Genomic DNA, 27053 nt, shown 5'->3' with positions numbered 1-27053 from the left:
TGCAAAGAAAAAAAAAAGTCATACATCTCACACATTTGTGCCTGAAAGGAATATCTAGAAATAAGATTGAATGATATTACAACGTCAGATTTGTCATCCCAAAAGTTGATGTCCAAACTCCTAATAACTTGAATATGGACTTATTTGAACATAGGATCTTTGTAAATGGTCAAGTTAAGATAAATATCAAATTATTCAGTAAGATAATCTAATATGAATGATAGCAATAGGAAAGGGGGAACTGACATCAGGAAATAATTGGTTACAAATAAAGGCAAGTGAGAAGCTTCTGGAAATGAAGGCGAAGGCATGAACACACTCTTCCTCAAAGCCCACGGAAGAAACCAATTCTGCCTATACTTTGACTTGATACTTTCTGCAGAACTGAGGGACAACAAATTTCAGTTATTCAAGTCATGACTAAGTGATATTTTGTCACTATGGCAACCACAAGACACTAATACAAACAGAGAAGGACAAATTGCAGACTGAGTTAGACTGGAGAAGAGCCTAGTGCTCTGATGTCCCTCATCTCCTAGGCATCCTGCCCACTCACCACTAGCTCCCTGCAGTCTGACCAAGAACCCACTTTGTTATTCTTTATTTGGAAACTGAAATTATTGTGCATTAATATGAGAGTCAAATGAGGTAATTTTACAACATTATAGTAGTTATTGCATATAATAAATGCTCAATAAATAAGTGTCTTCTATGATTATCAGCATCAAGGCCTTGACCTCCAAATTTAATTATGTTGCAATTCCATTAATTCTTATTCTAGTAGCATTAATTCAGACTTAGCTGGGCTATGGGGAGCTGGCTGGTCATGTGGGTAGAGTTTATGTAGGTCCTTTGCCATTTACAGGGGATGACTGTGCATAATGACTTAATGGTTGATCTGTTCTGCTCCATTTCTTCCATTCTCATTCTCTTCCCTTTTCTCAATTTACCAAGAAGAGGCAGAAATCTCACTATGTTAGAACTCACTAGGAGAACCTGACGTTCAACTGAGCCAGTGAAAGATAAGAAGTGGAGAGGCAGAACTCATATGGCTGTGACCTTGAGCTCCTGGGAACCCAACTAAAGTGGAGGACACAAACTCTAATTAGTGTTTTACTAAATGGCCTGACAAGAGAAAAGAGATTATCTGTCAATCACAGAAAAGCATTCAGCTGTAGTTAGGAGGTTTTCTGTCCCTTACACTAAGGAATATCCTGTAGCTTTGTGGTCACTATCTTGTTTGCTCTCCTCAGGTTCTCAATGAGGTTGGTATTTCTACCTTTATTTTGCAAATGAGGAAGTGGAATCCAGAAGATGGTTGGCAATCAGACTGTCACAAAGTACATTAGTTGTTGGAATCCAAACCCAGTGGAAATACAGGATGTGTAGTCACTATTGTGACCTATGGCCTGCTAGCATCCACAGCATCACTGGAAGGCCACTGCTAGAAAGTGGATATTAATGAGAAGGTACTGAAGCTGAAATTAGAAGGTTGCATTACCAGCCCATCTGCTAATGGTTTATACATACTTGCTTAACAAGACACAAATGCTTTATGAATGCCAGTAATATCTACACTATTTATGGCACATCTTTAGTAGAGAAATAAGATAATATATCATGTTCTAGTGTACTTGGTAATTGACAATGAACTTTTATGAACATTTGATCATTTTATACATGAGCTGAATGACAAACGTGAGGGTTATGTTTCTCCTCGTTTAATCAATGGAGCAAAGAATAAGCCAGTTATAGTCTTTAGTACTCAGATTCTAGAGAGTAAACAGTTGTTATTTGATAATAGAGCTGATGCTGGAAATCTTTTCTCAAGAAATGAAAAGGTACCTCTCACAGAGACTAGTTTTCAGTGTCCTTGATGTGCAGAATTAGCAGAAAAACAGTGTTGTCCAGAGTACTCAAAACACTCCTTTCATCAATGTGCTCCCAGTTTCATGGGATTTTACTCAAGTTATTCACATCTTATAGACGAAGAAATTAAAGCTTTAAAAGGTTTTTTTTTGTTTTGTTTTCTTTTTTCAAGACAGGGTTTTTCTGTGTAGCTTTAGAGCCTGTCCTGGAACTCATTCTGTAGACCAGGCTGGCCTCGAGCTCACAGAGATCCACCTGCCTCTGCCTCCCAAGTGCTGGGATTAAAAGCATGAGCCACCACTGCCCAGCTCGAAGCTTTAAAAGGCTTTATTACTCACCCAAAGTCATATCACTATAGCCAAATGATCAAATGATCTTAAAGATTCTAGTTTTATAATGATTGGACTTTTGCAAATGGCCTAATCTGTTCAGTCTCTTTTAATAGCCATGTTACTTTTAGTTTGTTGTATCATTTACTTTGTAAATCCAAAGGAGGTCAAGATCATGATGGGGAAATCAAGAGAGACAACTGAACAAAGCCCAAAGGAACTCACGAACATTAGACTTATAGTTGTGGAACCTGCAGGGACCAGACCCTCTGCATAAGGGAGACAGTTGTATAGCTGGGTGTGTTTGAGGGGGCCCTGGCAGTGTGATCAGGATCTATCCTTGGTGCATGAGCTGACTTTCTGGACCCCATTACCTATGGTCAGACACCTTGCTCATCCTTGATAAAGTGGAGAGAAGCTTAGTTCTGCCTCAACTGAATGTACCAGGCTTAGCTGCCTCCCCATGGGAGAACTTACCCTGGTGGAGAAGGGGATGAGGGGTGGGAGAGAGGAGGAACAGAGATGAGAGACAGATCTGTGGTTGGTATGTAAAAATGAATTTAAAAAAATTAAAGTTAATGAAGGAAAAAAAAAAAGAATTGCTTGATTTACCCTGTGGCTTTTACCAGATCAGAGGTATGGTGTGTAGTTTGCTACATAGGGTTGGCTTTGGAATGCAAAAAAACTAAGAGATTCTAGATTTGAGACACAGCTGCTTGTAGGAACATTGACTATTTTCCTCCACATCATTTGCTGTTTTTGGTGGAAGAAATGAATTTCGGGCAAACATTAGAAATCATTGTATTCAAGTTTACTGATGGAGATAACATCAAGTCACAAAATAAACGCCAGTCCTTCTCTTTGTGGTAACACACCACTGCACACCACAGATCATGTAGAGAGGCATAGTCCATGGTTCTGCAATGAAATGTCTTCTGATAACTTCAGAAACTTCACATATTCTCCCAAGACAGAACCCAAAAGGGTTAAATTCAAAGACAAGTGACAAGAATCATTTCCATCCTTAATGGGCGATGAACTTTGAACATAAGTGTCACTGAGATGCTTGAGTCACAATCTTAAATTCAATCAAGCAGTCATTTGACTCTGCCTAAAACTAGAAAGAATGAAATATAAGATAGTAAGACACACAGTAGAACTAAAGTTACAGGGCAGATGAAGCTGTTAAAAACAAAACAAAACACTGAAACAAGATATATTGTGGCCTTGGGCATCTGTCAGTTAGGGAGAAAGTAGAGACCTTAAGGGGCCAACTGAGTCCCATTCTAGGGTCTGTCATGTGTGTAATCCCATGAAAGACAAGCATGACATCTTGGAGAAGGAAGGTCCCCTACTGAAGATCAAATCTCTATTTGAATGAAAAGGATCAGCTCAAGCCCTGCCTTTTGTCACCAGCTTCAGAGTACTAGGCAAATGATTCAGTATTTCTGTTCTCCTTCCCAACAATGGCCAACGTGGTAGGAATTAAGTATCAGGGATGTATGCAGCATGCCATTGAAATCTCACTGTCTTTCTTTTTTTACATTTTGCCTATTTAGTCATTTATCTACAGAGAATGCAATTATTTCTAACAGAAAAAAAATCAGCTTTATCCCTAGCCTTGGAAACCTGAATTCATGTCCTCAGCTATACTACTGACCCATTCAACCTAAAGACCAATTTTTTTAAAGGACCCAAAGCTATCCTTTCTTGCATGGCATTGCTTGCCCTTGAAAAAGGAATACTCATGATTGGGAAGCCTTATTAGTAACTCTACCAGTGGCTGCAAAGAATGACATTTTTTTTTTCTGCTGTGCTACTGTCATTATTTTGTAATAGGAAGCCAGTTAACCTACTATAACACCAACCACACATCATTGATCCTCTTGGTACCACTTATCATAGTTCATAGATTTTTCAGTGGAACACAAAGCCCCAGAGGCAACCCCCTCAGCTGCCACCGACTTGTCTGAGTTTACAAACAAAAGCCAAGGCTCAAAAAGAGGCAACACTTGGTCAAGATAATCTGCTACAGGAGTTTCATCCAGACAATACCCTTTCTGCAAACCAGCTTCCCTTCAGGATTAAAACGACCTCCAGCCATTAATGAACAGACAGAAGGGCTGTCAAAGCACAAAGCTATAGAGATCTGTCTGACTACAAGCTATGTGTAAGCAGGTGTCATCATCAATAATACCAAATTGTTTTGTGAGTTATTAGTGTGTACTGGGGAATCTTGCTAGTATTATGACCAGTCCCTTAGGGATCCACCCAGCATCTTCCTGACACCCTCCTAAGGTCCCTTTAAGAAAAATCTCCTCTCCCTTTGCTCTCTCTCTCTTCCCCTTTCTCCCTTCCCTGCCATGAAGTGTGCACACCTCTGCTTTCCCTCCCTTCTTTCTTCTTCTCTCCTTCCCTCTTTCCCTGTCTTTCTCTCTATCTTCCTATTATAATAAACTCTCCACGTGGATGCAGTGTCTGGGGTGACTTTCTGTGCACCACAGCCCACCACTGCATCTGGATGGCATTCCCCCCCACCCGTAGAACACCTTGGCTGGGCCAACCAGGGACCCCTCATGCCTTATCATTACAAATGTGGATGAATGCTTTGCTTGCAATATCTCATCTGATCCTTGCAACTGCCCTATAAATTGGTGCAATTTGTGTTCCTATTATAGGAATAATAGTAGTTCTACAAAGATACCTCAAAATAAATTCTAAGGATTTTTGAATATGTGATCTTATATGGCAAAGGAGATTTTACCAATAGAGTTGACTTAGGGATTTTGATGGTAGTTCATTCCTGTAATCTCAGCACCCAGTGGCTGAGACTGGAAGATAGTGAACTTGAGGTCATCCTGAGCTATACTGTAAAATCTTGCCTCTGAAAAATAAACAAATAAGTAAAAAGATCTTGAGATTGGGGAGTTAACCTGGATTGATCTGGTGTATTCAATGCAATCACACAGAAAGAGCAACAGGAAGGTTGGAAGCAGAAGGAAGGGTGGGAGAAGGGTGGCTGTAGTGATGCTCTCTGGAGGTAGAGGAAGAGACTATGATCCAAAGGAGGAAGGAGGCATCTGGGATGTCAAAAGGACAAGATCAAGAGGATGGATTATTCTCTTTGGTCTTCAGATGGAACAAAGCCCTCCAGCCCTGCCTGCAACTTGATTTGAGCCCTGAGGACTCTGTGAATTGTGATTTTTTTCAAACAGTAGGATAAAATTCTTAGTGTATTGAGCCCTAACATGTGGTATTTTGCTACAGATGCAAGCTAAGACAGCCTTTTGAAAGCTAAAACAATGGAAACTCCATGGGGCGAAATTACTTGACTGAAGTTGCAAATTAATTGACATAATTAATACAACATATTTCCACAGCTCCTATTCTTCTGCATAGTACTATACTACTTTGGGAAGGAGAAAACAAATGCAATTTCTTTCACAGTGCAAAAACTGCAAGTCTGTCCCTAGCCCTGCAAGTTAGTGAAGGCCATTGCTGCTTTCCACTCCTTTTTCTTTATGCAAAAATGTGGTTCCCAGAGAGCTTTTCAGATTCACAAAGTAAGAATCAAGTGTAAAATTCCAGTGAAGGTCCACCATCTTTTACAGTGACTCGCTGCTAGCCCCACACATCCTTCTGCTTCTGAAGTCTGAAGGACATTTTCATAGACATTTTCCTTCTGCAAAGTAAAGCTTTTGCCCATTGCATCCAACAAGTACAGCCACAGAGATCCATGGAGGAACCTGGCTTAAACCACATGCATAAACTAAGATAGCTCGTACACATGCTCCAAAACCCAGATATGACCTAGATTCCAAAAGTTACTCCAACAGTTGTCTACATAATCCCAAAGTTGAAAATACCTGGTGTCAAATGGTTTTGACACCTAAATCTTGCCATGATTATCACTCTGCTCCAGTTCAGGGAGGGTTCCCATTGGCAAGCACTGATCTAGATATATCAGAGATATGCTTCTTTTAATAGTTACAAAATTTCAATGACTAAGGTATTATTATTGTTACCCAATTAGTAGCCTGATAAGATAAAGATCAAATCTAAATGTCATTACTCCAGGTCTGAGCCCATCAGTGGCGGGAAAATGTTCCAAGATTATCAGGACCTATTTCAGGAAGTCCCAATCCTTTAACTAGTGATAAAGAAAATAACTGTAGGTAGATAGCTGTTTCCTGCAGTTCCCTCAAAGCTAACCAAACTGCAGAGAAATAGGGAAAGAGGCCATTTACTCCTTAAAATTTCCATTTGCTAAGTCCTAGTTCCTTTTCATTCTGGAAGATCTAATTATATTTATGCCTCTTGAATGCAGCGAACCAGCAGGGACTGCCTCAACTGGGCTCTAGCGGATCACAAACAGAGCTTTTGTTCTGATCTTACTGCTTAGGTTAATGCATCCTGACTTCTCAGCTGAAACCTAGTGATGCTGCTGTTCCTCTGTCTCCAGGGGAAGAAAATGACCCCCTGAAAGAAAGGGAAGCATAGCACTGTTTACAAATCCTGAGTCAGATTCTCACCCTGCCAAACAGGATGAGAATTTGACCCTTATTGAAGTTAGGATGGTGAGAATGGCATCAAAGCTCTCTCATGAATGCAGGGGAGATAATGACTTAAGTGGCTTTAATCTAGACAAGCATGGTACAATGGAAACACAGATCTTCTCTTTCTACAAAGGAGAAAATAGGCAGCACTCACTTCAATAGTTAACAGACAGGCCATATCATTCCAACCCTTGTTTTTAAAGGTCCCTGGGTCCCACATCTCTAGGGTTTCATTTCAAAATTTCCCTTGCTTGGGGACATGAGATGCCTAGAATGGTTTACAGAGAGGTGGTGCTGAAAATGGAAGCGAAAGTGCAAAGGAGACACTTGAATACCTGGGAAAGACAACACAACATCCCCTACACAAAAGGGGGGGGGGAAGCAGGTAATGTCTCTTTCCCTTTATCCCTTTGCAGCTGGGTGATGCCTCACCCCTCAGGTACATATACAACTGTCTCACTGGGATGCTATAAGAAAAGATGTGTGAAATGAAGAGTAGGGCTTTCCAAAACTTAAAACTTTCTGCAGGAACAAATCTGAGTGGTGATTGCTCCCATCCATGTTATTCCTACATTCCAGAGCTTGTATTTTCTTGGAACCAGTGGGATAAAGTAGAAGAATTTGGATATTGTCTCAATGAAGGCCAGACATGAAGCCCCAGATCTGAAGTTTCTTGGGCTCATTACACTGATCTTGTACTTGGCTTCTTATCTGCAGAATGGATATATGCTTCCCCATTTCACTTCATGAAGGATTTGAAATCCTCAATCAACCTGCTGTATCCTTTCATGCTATATCAAATTACTCCAACTCTGAATATGTAACAAACTTTGCTGTAATTTATGTGCATGGTACATAACATACTTTAAAATTACAGATTAAAATAATATTCAAATGTCACAAAATTTACCTTTTGAAAGTAAGCTTAGCGAGTATTCACAAAATAATGCATGAATCCCTTACTTTCTAATTCTAAAATGTGTTTCTGTCCCTCAAAAGCAATGCATCATAGCCATTAGCAGTTAAGGTTTCTAGAACATATGTTGCTTATCAGCATCTCTCTATCACCAAGGCCTATGAATCTTCTCTAAAGTTCAGAGTGAATTATTCCTAAATAACAGCATGTGTATACATGTGGTTCACAAACAGTACTCAGTGGTTAAGATAAATCCCTGCTTTAGTTCCGATCCCAACACTCATGTCAGATGAATCACAATTGCCTGCAATGGTTGATACAGGGAATCTGACCGCTGCCTCCCCCCCCCTCCCATGCGTTACTTCCCATCCCTGTAGGCACCTGCAAATGAAGAGCATAAATAATAATAAAAATCTTTGAAGCACTCATATATCTTTCTGGAATGCCCAGTGATTGATTAGCAGAAGTCTCTCTAGCCTTCCAAACTACAAGATATGTTCTTGATTGGCAATGATCATGTCTATTTTTTTCCCATAGCCTTGAATACAAGCTCGGCAAACACATGAGTAAGGAATAATAGGCCCATGGCATTTCTCTCAAAGACCAGCATGTTTGTCTTCTGTCTGCATTCCTGAATAGGCAAGCCTCCACAAACTGTCATTTCCCATGATCATTTTTCCCCTAACATGTGTTGTTAATTTTTAATCTTAATGAACTGTCCAGTTGAGTTTAACAACCAGAATAGTGATAGGAATACAGTAAAAATGGCTTATGCCTGGCTATTGTTAGAATTCTCCCCGTAACATAAGCGCATAATTGAAATAAAATATCTCAATGGCTACAAACACCATTTGTCAAGAATAAAGTGGTATGAGTGCTATTTCAAAAATTTATGCTAACAGGCTTTATAAACATGGATTATAGGTACGTTCTTCCGATTGATACCTACTCAAGCATTTAAGTGCACAGCTACTGTCCTCTATTTTTTCAAGTGAAACCACTTTGGATACCATACTACATGTTAGCCCCAATTTTCCACAATATTACAAATTTAATCTTTCCTACATAGAGATAGGTCAGGAAAGCCCAAAAGGCCAATGTTAATGCACAAATGCACATGTAGGGAAACGATAATGCAGCCATTGGCATCCCAGGAACGGACTATTCCAAGACTGGCTGCTGTTCCCATCTGCCTGATGATCCAGGAGGAACTTAGAGTTGTCCAATGATTCTGCTCAACCCAAAATTACAGATGAGCCCAAACTCTATGTCCTTTGTTTAGTGAATCAACACAGCAATCCAGTCCTATGAACGTATACAAAAAACATTAAAAAATTTTACATTTGTTCTGTCATTCACTCTAGAAGTATTTAGAAAGCTAACTGGTATGGATCACATTGCTCTTGGCCCTCATAATACAGGCAAGGACAGGCATCTAGAACTTTGAGGGCTGTCAATAGCATAAGTGACTTGGACAACACAAAGATTAACAGTGACAAGAAACAAACATATTCATCAACGAATGATAGTCTTTGGATGATTAGATGGAATAGTGAAATATGGAAGAGTAGCATAATGAGTATAAGTTGAGGCTTTTCTGTGGAGTCGGAGAATTCCTGTCAAGTAGGTTCATTTAAGCCAATACTGAAATAATTAGGAAGTGCCAGTTATACAGGGAGGGTTTCAAGGCTGACAACATGGTAACATCAGAGTCCCTGAGTCAAGAAGTGGACGTGCCATTTAACAGCAATGGGACTTGAAGTTAATCGATAGGGCAAAGAGTAATCATAGAAAGGGGGAAATGGGCAGCACAGTTAGCATCTGGCTTGAGTCTGATTCAGCTGTAATTCCATTAAGTGGTTTTTTTATTGCAACCATAAGAATTGCAAGGAAACCTACTCCCTACCCTTATTGCATATTGTTGGAAATTAAATTAAAATCTGTTTCTCCCCCATCATATCTTTTCAATTTCTGACCCCGGCAGTGATTTCCACTGGCAGGCCAGTCTCACATCTCCAAACCATTCTGAGTAATCATCTCATACTCTGTTCTTCTGCTCCAGTCCATGACCCCCTTAACTCAGACTCCATTTTGCACCCTCATATAGGGCTAAATAGAGTAAGGAAATGTCATTCCAACACCACTACTGATCTCTTGAAGGCAGCATTTATCTTATGATATAGGAATTTCCTAAGAAGAACCTAGGAAATAGGAGATTTCTCTTAACCATCCTTCAGAGGACATGACAGCCAAAATGCTTGGGAAGAGGCATAGAGTACAGAAACAGGATTAGCCTCTGTGTCTAGAGTAGCTGTCAGTTAAATTCTATGTGACCAGAAAGTCTGATCACAGCTGTAGTTTTGTTCTTAGCACAGTGTTAAGTATCATTGGATAATTAAGTCATCAATGAAAACAGTGATGGAGCAAGTGAATCCTATAGGTTCATTCAATGACATTGAAGGCTTGCAATATTCAACAGAGTTTGTCACAGATTGGATTGAGATGAAATTTAACATTGGTATTCTTCCTAGGGAGCACTCTTGGTAACAACACCTGAAAAGGAAAACTAACAGAAGCAGAGGCATTCTTACAGAGATGGGGGTGGGGTGATGTAGTCTCACAATAGCTCTCATCACCCTGCATGGTCCTCTGGGCTAGAGGTAGATGATGAATAGAATTTATCTCTACTAGAGATGAGTTGGCCAAACATTTACTTATCAGTCCTCCATGTGTGTTAATCTAGGACATGGAAACTCCATTTCCCTAAGTGAGATGGAACCTACAATCAAAACAAGCCTTGAAGTGACTAAACTGAAGAAGGTTCTCTGCCAAACACAGAGACCATAAATCCTGTAGTGAGGACAACACTGGCTAATATAGTAACAGGGTTGACTCTTAGGTATCACCCAAACTACCAATGGAGCACTATGGCAAGCACTGGAATATGGTGGTATTTTATTTGTACTGAAATGTGATTTTGATTGTATGTTAATAAATAAAGTTGCCTGGGGGTCAGAGCTATTAGAGCCATAGAAAGAACATGGCGGTGGTGGCGCACACCTTTAATCCCAGCACTTGGTAGACAGAGCTAGGTAGATCTCTGTGTGTTCAGGGATAGAGCCAGCATTGGAGACACACGCCTTTAAGACCTGGAGGGCTGTACTTACAGGCAGGGAGGAGGCAGTCACGTGTTTGGGTTTACAACCAATGAGAAGGCAGAACAGAAAGACTTTATCAAGACAAACACACAGGAAGTAGGTCTCTTTCGGAGAGGTAGGACCACCGCAGGAAGAAGGGTAAGGTTTTAGCTCTGAGCTCTGACCTCTTGGCTTTCTCTTTTACATTGGTTCTGTGTTTCTTATTTAATAAGATGGCTGGTTACATCTACCCTGGAACCTTTTCATGGTGTGGACTAGAGTAAGGAAGGAAGATAACTGAGGTATTCCCTGGACAGGGTTTGAGGATAGCACCTCCTTTCCCTCTTTTTCTTTCCAGTCACCATTAAGTGATCATCTTTGTTACAGAATGCACCTCTGTCGTGGTGTTCTGCTTTACCATGGTATGGAGACAGCCAGACACTGAAACCTATAGATCTGAGAAATAAAAAGCTACCTTTAATTTAACTGATTTATCTCAAGGTGTTTGTTCCAGTAATGAAAATTAGCACACTTACTGCTTAGTTTAAAAGACATCCTACTCCATTTGGTATCCTCAGTTTCTCAGAGATATTGGTGCTCACTGAATAGTTAAAGAAAATGAAACAAGTTTTGCCTTAATTTGGCTTAGTTGTTGCCTAGTTTTGGAGAAACATGAAAGTTATTTTATGAGTAAGAGATTAATATTAGATTCCGGCTTCATTGCATATTATATATTGTATTGGACTCTGTGCAGACAGGACTCTATTTTTTAGATTCTGCTTAACCCCTCTCAGCTTCAATTTGCTCTTCCATGTAATGAGACAAATGAGATGGACAGGGCCAATCCAAGTAACTAGGATGGAAAGGTTACAGGAAATCCAATGCAAACTTTTAAGGGCTATACAGTTAGTGTGAGGAATACTCCTGTCCCTTTAAAAAGTAGGTTTAAAACCATCATCCTAAAGGTTAGTCTGCCAAAACCAACAACAGTGGAAAGTGAGGTGGTTTGGGACTATGTCTCATGCCTTTGTAACCTGTTCACCAAGCAAGTATGCACATACACCCCAAGAGATGGGATGATATTAAACACCCAAAGGTTATCCTCCCAAACCTTGAAGACTTGAAGAAAGATAAATGGCAATGGATTAACAGAGGAACAACAGCTCTGACTTCTCCAGTAGGCACAGTAAGCATAGTGTCAGGACTCATAGTCACTTAGACATCTACCAAAATGCTATAATTTCTTTCCAAGTCAGAAGGAAAAATAAAATTTAAAGCTATTTATTATTCTAAAACTTAACGCACAAACATTTTGTTCATTGTCTGTTGTTTGTTTGTTTAATAACTCACTATGTTTAGTTAGTGATTTCATATACGGATAGGTGTGGGGACAGGGCCATCCACTGGTACAAGGGGAACCTATCCTCAGTAAAGAATAATTCTCTTTGTTTGGCAACCACCCACTGCCAATTGCCCTTCAGTGTGTGGAGCAGCTTGAAGATTATATACCCAAACTGTGCTAGGGTCCAGCACTGTTTAGAGCAGTTATGTCTTATTGCCAGCATCTTGCATAGCACTCTCTGGAGGTGTACAAGGCTACAAGCAGATAGGAAATTTCCAATCTAGTTTGATATTGATTCCTCTATGTCCTTAATATATGGACATAAGTAGTCAATATCTTTAGCAATTGGGTATTATCAATAGTTATGGTGGGTAGTTAAGGGCAAAAGCAATAACCAGAAAAATTAACTTTTAAAGTAGAAAATTTTACTCATTTTTAAGCCAAAATTGTTGCAAAACAAAATTTCAGTATTTTAATGGATAAAAGAGTCCATGAAGGGAAAGAGTCTATGGACCTTACAGTGAGATTCTGAGGGACTGAGATGTCTATGAACAGGGTTAAGAAGTTGTCAGCTGTCTCACAGGATCAGCAATCCCTACATAGAAGAAGGGATTTTATCTTCAAATCTAGACAAATGGGTGCAGAGAAGGGCATGGGTGTGGGAACATCAGGTTTAAACCAGCATAGGGACAACCTGCAACATGTTGTGGATGGGAGATTACATGGTACGATGGATGGGGACTTCTGAAGATAAGAAAGAGTAGTCATTAGTAAGAGATTCATATTAGTCTAATATACCAGTAAATGATAGTAGTCATTAGAAAGAGATTCATATTAGTCTAATATACCAGTAAATGATCTTGGCAATGTATCTGGTGAAAGAGTACAAACTTCTAAAGATTATGGCTCAAACTAAAGCTACTAGACACAATGTGCACTACAAAAACCAGATGATGCAGCTCAGTGGAGACACACCAAGAAGAAAAACATGAACTTATTGTTATTAGACCCTGAGCACCAGCCATCCTTGCCATATCTGCATTGCAGTAGTGTGAAGGCTTGTGTGGGGAAGGTAGTGCAGCCTCATGCCTTGCAAAAAGTGAAACCATTCAAACCACAAGCATTGTCCTTCATTGCTCAAGAATAATGCACACCATTTAGGCCAATGAATATGTGTCTTTCTGAAACTTCTCCAAACTTCTTTTTGAGGAATGGCAATGCTGGAGATTAAACACAGGACTTTGTGCATGTTAGAAAAGCAATTTCCTACCTACCTATGTACATGCCTAGGTCTGTTTATTAACTGTAATCAGGAAATGTAGTTAGAGGTGTCAAGAGATCCAGCATGATATCTATAATGGGTAGAAGTATGATGTTAGAGAAATTTGCCAGACTTCGATTGAGAAAGGTACTTACTCAGTAGCCTTTGCATGTATGTAACCAATATTTTTAAAATGCTTTTTTTCTGTGAAATAAAATGTATAGGAACTGTTACTATGGCAACCTAACAGCATTTGGCATGGTGCTTGGATACTAAAATTCAGAGCTTCTCAAAAGGATGAACTCACTGGCCCCTTCAAAATTTCTTTAAAGCTTCCAAATGGAGGCATCTGCCAGGTGTCTGACAGTAACCTTCTGGATTCCCCACAAACACAAAGAATTGGTGGCAGACTTAATATGGCTTGTTACCTTTCTTTCCCTCTCCTTTCTTCTCTCATTGTCTTGAGCTCTGAGTTTTCCAAAGGGCATAGGGTAATCTGGGTGCCTCTAGAGGGAAAGATAATCTTGTGGCTTAGGAACCATGTGATACCAGGGGAGGACAGATGAGCAAAGGCTTGATTTCCTTCTGAAACTATCAAGGGACAGCTGAAATGTCATATAGGTTCCACCCTAAGGGAACAGCTAGACTTAGAAAGGGACAAAGGATCCTTGCTTAGGTTTATGAGTTCCCTTATAATAGGAAGTATCATGAGTTTATTGGCAGGAGCTTATGTAAATTTAGTTTGAGTAAGCAGCCAATAGATGTGTGTCTAATGAATAAATAAGTTAGTTAATGAACATATAGGAATTTATTCCTTGAAATGCCACCCCACTCTGCTCAGATTCAATTGCATTTTCTTTCTTTTTTTTTTTTAAGATTTATTCATCATGTATACAGTGTTTTACCTGCATGTACCCCTGCACACCGTGAGAGGGCACCACATCTCATTACAGATGGCTGTGAGCCACCATGTGGTTGCCGGGAACTGAACTCAGGACTGGAAGAACAGCCAGTGCTCTTAACCTCTGAGCCATTTCTCCAGCCCCTCAATTGCATTTTCAACTAATATATTTCTTTGTCTCACTTTCATCTCCTGAGAGGAACCCTCCCCACTTGGAAAAAAAATCAAAAAACAAAACTATGTCTCCACAACGATCATGAAACAGTGTGCCCTGCAAGGCTTCCAGCAGTGGGAATGGGACACCAATGCAGCTACAAAACCTTCAACTTATAATTTGTCCTGCCTGACGGATATGCAGGGAGAATGGTAGCACAGAATTTGTGGGAGTAGCTAATCAATAACTGTTCTAACTTGTGGCCCCTACCTCCAGATGGATCTCATGCCTGGCATTGCCTTGATGGCCAAGAACTGGAAGCTGGGTATCCCAGAGACCTAAGATAGAACCAAACACAACTGGCCAAGAAAAAAAATCAATAAAATGATTCCTAATGATATTCTGCTATAATAATAGATCAGTGCGTAGCTCAATTGTCATCAGAGAGGGTTCATCCAACAGCTGATGGGACCAGATGAAGAGACCCACAGGCAAACATTAGGACTTCAGGGAACCCTGCAGAGGAAGAGGGAGAATTGTAGGACCCTGAAGGGTAGAGGACACCGGGAGAACATGGCCCACAGAATCATCTAAGCAGAGCTCACAGGCACTCACAGAATCTGAAGCAACAATCAAGGAGCCTGCATAGGTCTGAGCTAGGTCCTCTGCATATATGTTATGCTTGTGTAGGTTTTTGTGAGACTGCTAACAGTGAAAGTAGGGTATCCCTGACTTTTGCCTACTCTTGGACCCTTTCCCTTCTACTAGGTTGCCTCATCCAACCTCGATATGAAAGTTTGTGCCTAGCCTTATTGTAACTTGTTATGTTGTGTTTGGTTGATAACCTTAGTTGATAACCCTGGGAGGCCTAATCTTTTATGAAGGGAAATATGGGAGAAGGCAGGTAGGTGGGATGGGAGAAATGGAGAGAGGGGAAACTGAGGTCAGGAAGTATTGTACGAGAGAAGAATAAATTTTAAAAATGAAAAAGAAAAAAAAAGAGTGTGCCCTGAAGGCTTTCAGGACTTGTTTGCTGAGAGAAAGAATGGATGAGCACCAGAGAACAAACGTTTTATACCTAGACCACAGGGCTACAAAACTCTGTCACATCGACTTTTCAGCATACTTCCTGCCTGTCCCAGTATTCATAGGTCCTCTCACTTTGCAAACACATTATCCCTTGCTATGTAATACACAGAGGAAGTACATAGATAACTTGAGGAATGCTGAGATGCTTTGATCTTTCAAAGGAGGGAATCCTACACCAGTCTTTGAGATGCCGTGTTGACTTTGACAAGCAGAACAGAAAAGATAATGCCAACTAAATGGCTGCTTGTCGGAAATGAAGAGATTGCATTTCAATTGAACTGTCTGTTGCTTCTCTGTACCACTGAGCACACAAGACAAGCACAGCGAACATACTATCCTCAAATGACTGCCCTTAATGATCAATTAAGTCTGTGTCAAATTCTTCCCCAAAAGTCAAGGTACTGAAACATGGTCTCCTCTGTCCACCTGTATTCTCAAGGCTTCTCAGGTAGTTCTGGCAGGTCAAGAAATATGCTCTTAGTTGCTGATGCATCAGGGCTATTTCTTTCCATAAAAGCATGGAAACAAGAAACTTACTGGGGTCTCTGTTTAAGTGGCATACAAGCTGTATCCTGATTTGGAGTGATAGTTTATAAAAACCATTGTATAAAATACAACCAAATGACTTTCATGAGTCAGTGACACTAGGTGAAAAGTTCGTGATGATTTCTTTTTCTTTCTTTTTTTTTTTTAAATTCTTGCTTGGGTTTGAAATGTTTTAAAAGCAAACAGAAATGTTTTAAACAAAACAAGCACAATTGAAAGAAGAAAGGAACATTTTTTTAAACTGTGACGTAGAACAGTATGCAACAGTTGAGTGCCTCCATGGACAAAAATGACTATTTCAATGTATGTCCCTGTAACTGCTTTGAAAGTCTCTGGACAGTTATGTACCAAACATAGTGGTGGCATACAGGGATGGAAATTAAAGCATGCATGTTGGACAAGGTTTCTCTGAGCACCAAGTTTTCCATTTGATTTTGAAATCACCTCTAGTCAATCATCTTATTTGTCCACACATAAGCAATTTATGGCATATTTAATCATGGTCGTTATGAGGAACTTCTGTAGCAGTCCCTTTACCTAGCAAACCATTGCTCATCTCCTCCTGGTCAATCCTACCCATGCTCAACTCTAAACCCAGTGATTACCCCCCTCACTGAAGCCTCTTCTCATTTTGTCTAGCAGAGTTAGCCCTTCTGTGTGTAGCATTAATAGTCTGCCAGCCCCATTTCATCAACAGAATGCAGGGCAGGGTTGTTTACAGGTACAATTTCAGCTTCACTGTCATATTCATGTGTAAACACTGATTTTTATAGCAGGCTTATTACCTAGTTCAAAATATAAAATAAGTCACACCTGTGAAAGATGGTTGATGAAAAACAACTCCCCAGAATGCTATTGGTACTGGAAACCACTATGTAACTTTTAAATCTGTTATGGAGTTTTGAAACATGACTATACCAAAATAATTGCAATAAATACCATCCTATAACTTCCTCCCACACAAGTTGATTGAGACTAATAATCAAGGCGCAAAAGACTTACAAGAGGCAAGCTGATAGCTACGAGATATTGACCGTGCACAGAGGCATGGTCAATCATGAAGCCCACTGCAAGTTCTCTAGCCACTGTGAACCTCGGTATCCGCATCTATCAGAACACCTAACATGTCTGTCAAAGTTTCAGTTACATCAAACAAGATAATAACTGCAAACTGTGGAAGACTGAGCCTGCCTTATAAAGATGGTCAATAAGCACTGTGCAATTATTATTAAAAAATGGTCCTTTTTTGTGTTGTGAGTTAATTAAGCAAGACAAGGCACCTGCACTTTAGTGTAAGATTATCCCTTAGACTGGAGTTCATTGAGGGATAAGATATTCACTTGGCCTAGCCTATAATAGCATCATGCATTTGATTCTTGAATCAGGGAGTAGCTGTCTCATTACACATAGCGAAGATCTGCAGTATATAGTCAACAAGTGAACAAAGTGTCTGTTTATGATCCCATTGACACTGGCTTCAGACAGATACTTGGCCTCCTTCTCCATGGTGGCCTACATCCTGAAACAGGAAATGTGCATTCGCAGACAGACCCAGCAGGCACAGAGGACACAGCAGCATGTTGCCAGTGTTTAGAGCTGTCAGTGACAATTCAGAGCCTGGTGGCTTTGGCAGCACAGGTGAGCTGCCCTCCAAGCAGCTTTCTGGAATTGACTTCTATGCAAATGAGAAATAATTGGGTGACCTGTGACCTGCAGCCCCTGCTGATTGTTACTCAGCGGGATGTCAGTGCACTTGGGCTCCTCTTCTGCAAAGGACACTTCCCTTTCACTTCTCCAAGACATTCATTTGCAGGCTCCAGGGCTCTATTAAAGACCCAGCAGGGTTGCAGGGCTGACATCTATCCTGCAGCTGCCTGGGGAATTCCTCTGGTGAACTGAGAAGAGTACCTAAGTTACAGATAGGCTAGAGATAGGAGGGAAAGCTCCAGCGAATTTCCTGAGAGGTTGACCTAAGAGCTGTTCCTATGTACCCAACCCTGTCTCTACCATGTGCTGAAAGTCTCTCTTCTGTTTCCTTGACACCCAGATTTGAGTACCTCATACAGATCTACTTGGATGCAAGCATCATTAAAAGAAAGAAAATGTCCTTTTCATCTCTACCTGTGTTTACGGTAAATCACAGGGATCTGATCAAGAAACCCCTAAATCCTCATATATTGGCAATCAGTAGAAAAGAAATGGACACACTTCTAGATCATCTGAACCACCAAAGTTAAGAAATGAAGTCTTGAGTCAAACTCGTTATTTGACTTGCTTTGCTCTTCCTAGAAGCTGAGCATTAACAAACTGTTTTCTCCCCTGAGACATAAAAGCCCTTCCTTTGAGAATAGAACCCTGTCCTGATAAGTCCAAGAATCTATTCCATCTGTGTTCTGGCTTTTTGTTGTTGTGGTGGTGGTTTCTAATTTGTATAGGGGCTGTGGGCAGCAGGCTCCTTGCTCTCAATGATTTTTTTCTGGAAGCATAAGTCTATTTTGGTTCCTCGCCTTGAATAAAAAAGCAAATGCAAAGTCCCAAAGAAAAGGCTGTGTTTAATCTCTAGGTGGGAAAAAAATCTAACAGATTTCCTACAAGTGCTTTCTGTTTAATTTTTGACTGTTTCATCAGTACCTTATGCTACCTGTCCCCACTATCTAGAAAAAATAGGAAATGTCATTAGCACACCCGGGTGAAGAATTCAGAGAGCTGATAAAATGAAGAGGCCTATCAGCCTTTGCAAACAAACAAGATGATCAGCATTCACAGGCATAACCACAGGAGAAATGCACGCCACCTGCCGAAGCAGGCTTCAGAGCAAAGGAGCACAGGAGATGCCAGCACCAGGGCAGCCCATCCCAGCCTTGCGATTTCCCAAACAGGCTGGTGATTAGCAAGGAGGTGCAGCCTTGCTTCCACTGCCGATTGTTTCACGCACTGTGGTTTTGTTTGTGTTTTTGTTTTCCTATCGACTGTTAACCAGAGCATGGGGGGAAAGTTTGAAGACTTCTCAAATGGAAATTCTCTCCCCAAAGAGACTCTCATTAATATATGAGACAAAACAATCCGGGAAATCTCCAAAGACTTATACATTGCATACACAGTGGCTAGATGGCTGTCTTTTTTTTTTTTAACAATAATTTCAGAGGACTAAAGAAGCAGCCTCATGTGGAGGAAATGTTTTTGCTCATAATTTAGTAGATTCATTTAGAGGAAAGGCAGAAGGAGATTGGTAAAAGGCACAGCTATAGAAAAGTCAGATGTTCCATTGATACAAAGTAAAAAGATAAAAAGTTGCAGTATATTGCCATGGGCAACTTATCCTCTGCAAGGTTGAGTTTTCTCATTTAAATTTTTTGAATAATAATAGTAGCTGCAACATAAAGCAAGCATTAAGGGAGTGATACTTCTAAAGACAGCATGCTTCTGACAGTGAAAACGGGCAATGCCAGGTAGCTGATCTTAGTAATTCCCCTATGCCCCCATACTGTGAAGTGAAGGGCTCTGTCATTCATCTATATTGTGATGGACCTGAGCTACAGTCTACCATCCCAACTACATTGAACTCAGTTTCCCCCAAACAACGAGCCAAAATAAATCTTTCCTCCTGAGAGCTGTTTCTGTTTGATCGAAAGTGTTTCATATAGTGACAATTATGACCTGATGTGAAATTACTGTGGATGGCGTAATCCCTAGCCACTGAAGTATTGTCTGGGAGACAACCATGACTTGATCTTAGGGAATAAAAAATGAAAGCAAACAAGCAAACAAATCTTTTTAGGGATAATGAGGTCCAAGCTAACATACAGAAAGAAGAGAAATGTTATTGTTTGGGGGAAATGAGCCTGTGTCCTAATGGATAGCTTCTGGAGAGACATATATCCAAGAGTGGGTGTGCAGAAAGAGTGGCTGAGATGTGAATCTGGTTAGTAAAAGGGTGACTTTCTTATTAAAGGATTCGGGAAGTCTCTTAAGAAACTCATAATTAGGGACTGGAGAGATGTCTCAGTGATTAAGAGCACTGGTTGTTCTTCCAGAAGACCCAGGTTCAATTCTCAGTACCTACCTGGCAGCTCACAACTGTCTGTATGTAACCCCAGTTTCAGGGGACCCAACACCTTAACACCAGTGCACATAAAACAAAGTTAAATAAATTATTTTTTTTTAAAGAAACTCATAATTAATCCTTAGGTCTGTCTTTAAAGGGGACAAACCAGAAGAATAACATAATACACAGACTTGGAGAAACACTTCTCACTGTATGTATGGAAGAAGGAACGCTTTGGAACTGATGAAGATGGATAGCTAGAGAGGCCAACATATCAGTAATATTAGAGAAGAATATGTCTTGCCTTGGATAGTGTCAGTTGTAATAGATGAACAAAAATAATAAAGGAATAATTGAAACTAGTACATACAGGAATCTACTAGAATCAGTTACTGTAAGAGATAAGAACTGAGAGACACATGGAATCTTTCCTGTGTTTCTGTTCTGGCTGAAGAGTTATTCTCCCACTGAAATGTGAGATATAGGATACAGTGAAGATTTAGAAAAAAAAACATGTAACATGCATTCAGACTGTACACATGTACCACCTGGAAGATGTAGGTATGCACAATGGACACAGACATTTGGATAGATAGATCTAGAATCCCAGAAAGTAACAAGTCATCACAAAAGAATAAATGTTAAAATTTCTATCTAGAAGTCAGGTATGGTGGTGTATGCCTTCAATCTTAATACTTAGAAGACAGAGGCAGGTGGATTTTCGTAAGTTTAAGGCCAACCTGGTCTACATAGTGAGTATCAGGCCACACTCAGAGCTCCACAGAGAGACAACATCCGAAACACAAATTTCTAACTGGGGATACGATATCAATGGCCTGTGGAAATGGTGTCAGTCACCATTGAACAGATGAGATGAATGTAAATGAACTTGGGAAATTCTAAAACTTAAGAACTGTCAGAGATTCAGGATCCATTCACTGTATTATCTCAGGAAAGAGCTCATTAACTTAAAGACATTCAGTCAGTGAACAGCAGAGCTGGGCCTAGCATTAAAATCAGACTTCCTGGCTCATGATTGAGCCTCCCTGGCTTTTGAGGTATGAGCATTCCAGACTCTTAGCAAGCTCTTTTTCTTTCTTTCTTTCTTTCTTTCTTTCTTTCTTTCTTTCTTTCTTTCTTTCTTTCTTTTTTTAAGAATGCAAGCCACCTTATTTTTATTTTAAAAACTTCCTTTCAAAAGTGAGAAAATGATAAAAAGTCAGGGTAGCAATCATCTTAATCAGTCTGTTCAGACATGTCCTCATCAGAGAATTATCATCTTTATTCTTTCTCCTTTCTTCCATACCAGATTCAGTTAAAAAGATTGTCCTCCCCAGATTGACACCTAACAGATACAAATTAAAGAGAACCCAATCAAAACAATATTCAATAGTTGCCTTCTTAAAGTCAAAGAGATGGACTTCCCTCCCTCTAAAATTCCACTTTGAGTTTAGTGAAATTCCAGCTCAAGCCAGACATGAGGACTGTAACTAGAAGACATAACTCCCATCTTCACAAACACAGTAACTTAACATGTGATGCCCTCAGTACTGCTGGCCCATCTTACCTTCTTCACCCATTGGACACTTGCTGCCAATTCCTATAACATACTCCACCCATCTGATTGGTCATTCAACAAATAACAACAGAAATGAATGTCTTCACAGGGCCACAAAGCCAAAAGCACAGTGATTTCTGAAAGAAAGAAAAAACAAAGAAAATAGGCATCATTAGTAATATAGACTCAGTAGCAATTACTAAAGTGACTCATTACTTTATATTGGGGATAGGCAGTTGCATAAGACAGACTTTTCCCTTCAAAGACAATACCACAAGCATACAAAGAAAATATAAATAAACTATTACAATTGTATGAAAAACTGGGGAAACTTGTGGATTTAGAATTACCAGTGTAGTGTGATTAACCACATATATCTTTAGTACTTTGATAACAAATGTAAAGCTGGAGGACTGTCCAAGTGCTGCTGCTGTGAATATCACATCCACTTGCTCTAGAAATAACAATAACCTCTTCAGGGTAGATAGAAAGTGTTCAGAGGGAATTTTTCAGTCAATGTATACTCTGATTCAAAGTCATGCATTCCATCCAAATGTGAGAAACAATAATTTGGAGCTGACCAGTCCTCATGCAATGATCTACTCAAGCACGACAGGGAACTGTGTTGGGATAGTTGTTCACATCCAAGAAGATCAGAGCACAGGGCTGACTGAGCATTCTTGCCAATCTTCATCTGACTTGCATTTCCCCTTCCCTACAACAAAAATCTAGATTTTCTGTGTGGGAGGAGATGTGTTCTGTCTGGATTTTGGTCTGCTTGAACTTTGTATCTACTGAAGTGTTTAACACATTCCTTATTCCAGAGCATCTGTTCATATATTAGTTGAAGGAATGAAGAAAAATACATGGAGTGTCTAAACAGCTGTCATCTTTGAAAACTGAGGCACTGAACTCAAGAAGCAAAGCATCCCTAAGACTGCAGCCTACAGATGTTCTTGAATGCCATTCAGCTCTAGAATTTCTGCCTTCTATGACCAGCTCAGTTTGGTCTTAATCAAAATCTTCATTAACTATTTACTGTACTGTTTATCTCAAAATCGACTTTTCCTTTTTCTATGTAATAACTCCTTAATATGACATATTCAAACAAAATAAAACAGACAAAACACAAAATAAAAGACAAACAAAGAAAAACCCTCACTGAAAGAATACAGATGCATTTGAAATCTAAAATGTGCTCCTAGCACCTTGCTTAAGAGATCTTATCAACAAGAACAATAAAATTACCTTATTGTGTGAGATACTCAGGATGCCAAGGACAGGGCAGCCCTGGACTTATCCTGGACACACATGGAGGCATTCACACAACATGGAGCTGATGAGGCAAGCAGCAGACATGTAGCCAGGCAGCAGATATGTTGCCATCAATAAATCACATGTTTAGATCTCAGGACCTGGATCTCAACCAGATCGGTATAACCAATTAACTGACATTAAGTGAACCTCAGGCGAGGGGCCTTTACTGCAATGAATTTAAAAAACAGAGTTTTCAAACTGAAGACAATTTTTCTTGAGCCTTCATAGCTATTGGTTTGCTCTCTTAGGTTTAGACTTGTTTGGGACCCATCACTCTTTCTTACAATTTCTTCCTCTTGGAATGAGAATGTCTATCTACCCTATGCCTCTCAACATCATATCATGGAAGCACATAATTCATTTGGGTCTACAAATTCATATCTACAGGGTATTTGGCCTCAGGATGAACTGTGATTTGATTATTCCATGTTTGATATAGATAAAATTTAGATGAGAGGTAGAAGATTAAAACACTTCCTGCCACCACTTACGGTTCAGGGAACCCTGAGGAATATAAGGTAAAAGATTGGAAGAGCCAGAGGGCATGAGGATGCCAAGGAAACAAGGCCTTCTAAATACAATAGGACCCCCACACATAGACTGTGGCAGCATGAATAGGAATTGCATGGGTCTAGGATAGATGGAGTCCCAGCCCTGAAAAGGGAAATGGGCATGAGCCCTCATCTTCAATCCAGAAGCTATCTCCAAATGATAGCCACTCACAAAGGAAATATTAGTTTTCTCCACGTAGTCTCATTGGGTATCAGAGCCATTCTTGATGCTAGGCCCCATACCTAGCAGTAGATGGCCAAGAAGAAAGGAACTCAATAGCATTGTTTGGAGGTTCTTTCTCATAATGCTATGTTAGGGCTTTGGTTGTTATTGTTCTCTGTTTTACCTCACGTGCATGCCCTTTGAGTGTACATTGTGGTTTCTGGTTTTGTGTTTTTATGAGATTTCTGGGTCTAGGTATAAGAACATATTTGTCTGTTTCTGTGTCTATATGCATTCCTAGAGCTTTCCTTTGGGCACCTTTTCTTCTGTTTGTTTGTTTGTTTTTCCTATTCTGGTTCATCTGTTTTTATTTTAGCCTTTTTTGTGATGCCTGTTTGTATTCTGATGAGAAAGAAGAAAAGGGTATGGATTTGGGTGGGTGGGGAAATAGGGAGGATCTCAGAGGAGTTGCAGGAGGGGAAAAAGGTAATCAGAATGTATTATATAAAAATATTTTCAATAAAAATAAATAAGTATGAAAGTAGTGTGAAAACAAGTCAGACTTAGGAGCTGTTCAAATGGAAAGATTGTATTTTGTATGTGAAAGAGTATGAATTGGAGGACAGGGTAAAGTCTTGTAGGTTGAAAGTTTGTGACCTCCTCTCAATATCTATATGACAGTATTTGAAGGCTGGTGCCTCTTCTGAGAGATACTTAGGTGGAAGTAGGGCTCCTTTGGTGAGATTAGCATCCATGTAAAGTGAGAATGCATAGTAGCATGCTCTCTCTCTCTCTCTCTCTCTCTCTCTCTCTCTCTCTCTCATCTTCTGTGTCTATATTTCTCTTATAGAGAAATATATAGTTCACTGTGAGAAAACAGTGAAAAGTGAAAAGATGACTGTGTGCAAGACCAGAAAATGGTTATCCCAGGAACCAAATGTACTAGTGCCTTCATGTTGAACTACTTAGTCTCCAGACTTCGAGGTAAGTATATATTATTTAAGCTAGTCTTCCTGGAGCAGTCAGCATAGACACACACACACACACACACACAGAGAGAGAGAGAGAGAGAGAGAGAGAGAGAGAGAGAGAGAGAGAGAGAGAGAGAGAGAACCTTCCTATCTCTATTTGTTCCAGACACATATGAACAAAGGTGCCAATTTTAATTTTCAACCTTTTCAAACCTTTATATAATTTGACTTATCCAATTGCATGACTGGAGAGACTCCAGATAAAGTAGTGTCTACATGTGTTCACACAACTTTCAGCACTGTGTAGAGTAATTAAGAATTGTTATCAGTCAACACATGTCTTAATGGGATGTTAATGAGCAATAGATTATTAAAATGTTATAAACAGCATGAAAAAGGCATTTAACTAAGTTATATGTAATACATTCTCTTGTATCTGAGATAGCACTGTTGGTATCCCCCGTCCAACTCAGTGGAGTAAAACTATTGCTGAGGGTCACAGACAAAAACAAGATAGACAGGGTGAGTATCTAAAAGACAAATGTCCAAGCTCTTGTTCCTTCTGTCTTTCTTCTCTAGGATAATAATGCTATGGTGCACTCCGTGGCTAGCACTATTTGTAAAACTTCATTTCATCTACTGAAACCACCTGGAGTCTTCATTTTGCCTTGCTTCTTCACCTTGCAGGCTATTCCATATGAAATGCCTTTCATCCAAAGGTCACAGAGACATTTTGGAAGAAACAAACAACCAAACCAAAAGATAGCCATTGTTTAAGCATTTAGACTTCTGTTAACTGCAAAACTTTGTGAATGAAGAGCTGTGAGCTCTGGGGAAAGGGTTGCCTTCTGACTATGGCATATTAAATACAAACACTCTAAACTTATTTCAGTTTTTAGTAATGTTTCAGGGTCTGAGAGGGCTGTAAGGGTTTACTCTACATCTTTGCCTTCTGCAAAATTCTTCATGTTAAAATGTCCATTTTCTGTCATTTTGTACACATTCCAAGCCCCCCTAACCTGGAATCATGTGTTGCCTTCTGTTCTTCTAATTGCAGCCTTGTCCCATCCATACTCTACCTGTTCTAAGATCTTCCTCTTTCATGTACCAAGCCTAGGAGTCATTGGTGTCACCTACCAGTGCAGCCACCCTGTGCTCTAGTAGCCCCTTTCATTGCTGTACATGGCCACCCATCCATAGAATTAAAGTTCTAAGGAAGACAGGCATTCAATGGCATGTATTATTTGAGAGACAAAGAAATCAGGAACAAGAACACCTGGAGGCTACAAGTGTGAAGGGAAAATCACTATGCATACATATCAAAATCAAAACCACTCAAATACAGGTATGCAGGCCTGTGATTCATACATTCAGGTATCTAGGATAGAAGATAGTGAGTTTGATACAAACCTTGGCTTCCACATGAAATTCTGTCTCAAAAAATAATAGCTGGCTGGCTGGCTGGGTAAAGTATTAATAGCTTGAGAAGGACCCTAATGTGAAGATTTGGTTTACACACAGTCATGTCTTTTTCTTTTCTAGATCTCTAAAACTAGTGCTTTGGCATATAGATTACCATGTGTGGATCCTTTTCTAAGACTTTATTTTTATATTTTTAAGTGTGTGTGTGTGTGTGTGTGTGTGTGTGTGTGTGTGTGTATTTGTGTCTGTGTGTGTTTTGGGCATGAGGCGGTGCCTACAGAGACTGGTAAAGGGTACCACATCCCTTGGAACTGGAGTTACAGAGGGTTCCAATCCTTCTGGCATGGCTGATGGGAACTAAGCATCTGACTTCTGCATGGGTGGTAAGGACCCTTAAGAACTGAGCCATTTCGAGTGGAGGCCCTCTTCTAGAATATAAGTTCAGCAAGGCTGAGTATATTCTAAAAGCATATTCAACAGCACAGTGATAAAAAACCAACTGTGTTGCAGTGGTAGAGGGGTGGATGATAGTATGTGTAGAATATATTGAAGTACCCCCTTTCCACTTACTCCATCAATGCATCCATCAGTATCTTCAGACCTATATCTGTAGGTACTGTAGGCACAAAAGCCATAGCAAGAATGAGGGTTTAAAGAAACCACTGCCATAGAGGGGTGTTATGGGATATTTGACCACACTGTGAACCCCAAGTTTGCATTTGCATTTGAGTTAATTAAATAAAATCAACCTTGGGCCAGGAGGCTGAGTTAGAAACTAGTTGACAGAAAATAATCATAGAGAGTCAGAGGGTGTCTGTAAGACAATGGAGAGAAGCACAGAAAGGAGTAGGGAGGGACTTTGTTTGGCATGGATTTCTTTGTTTAAGTAGAGTGGAAGAACGCTCTCTTTTGGAGATGCCAGAAAA

At 40.0% G+C, this 27053-nt stretch overlaps 1 protein-coding gene across 3 annotated transcripts in view; it reads right to left on the bottom strand.

The window, feature by feature from the left end:
- Positions 1-27053, bottom strand: part of Cdh11 (cadherin 11) — a 164482-nt gene that overhangs the window by 73462 nt on the left and 63967 nt on the right. For all 3 annotated transcript variants that reach the window (XM_042277240.2, XM_006978483.4, XM_015997214.3), the window contains exon 2: positions 21713-21840. The gene's annotated coding sequence lies outside the window, so the exon portion shown is untranslated. The remainder of the gene's footprint in view (positions 1-21712; positions 21841-27053) is intronic.

This window comes from Peromyscus maniculatus, chromosome 5, assembly GCF_049852395.1.
Source record: "Peromyscus maniculatus bairdii isolate BWxNUB_F1_BW_parent chromosome 5, HU_Pman_BW_mat_3.1, whole genome shotgun sequence".
NCBI lineage: Eukaryota > Metazoa > Chordata > Mammalia > Rodentia > Cricetidae > Peromyscus > Peromyscus maniculatus.
The sequence above is the reverse complement of the archived record's forward strand: the minus strand, read 5'-3'. Positions and strand labels throughout refer to the sequence as shown.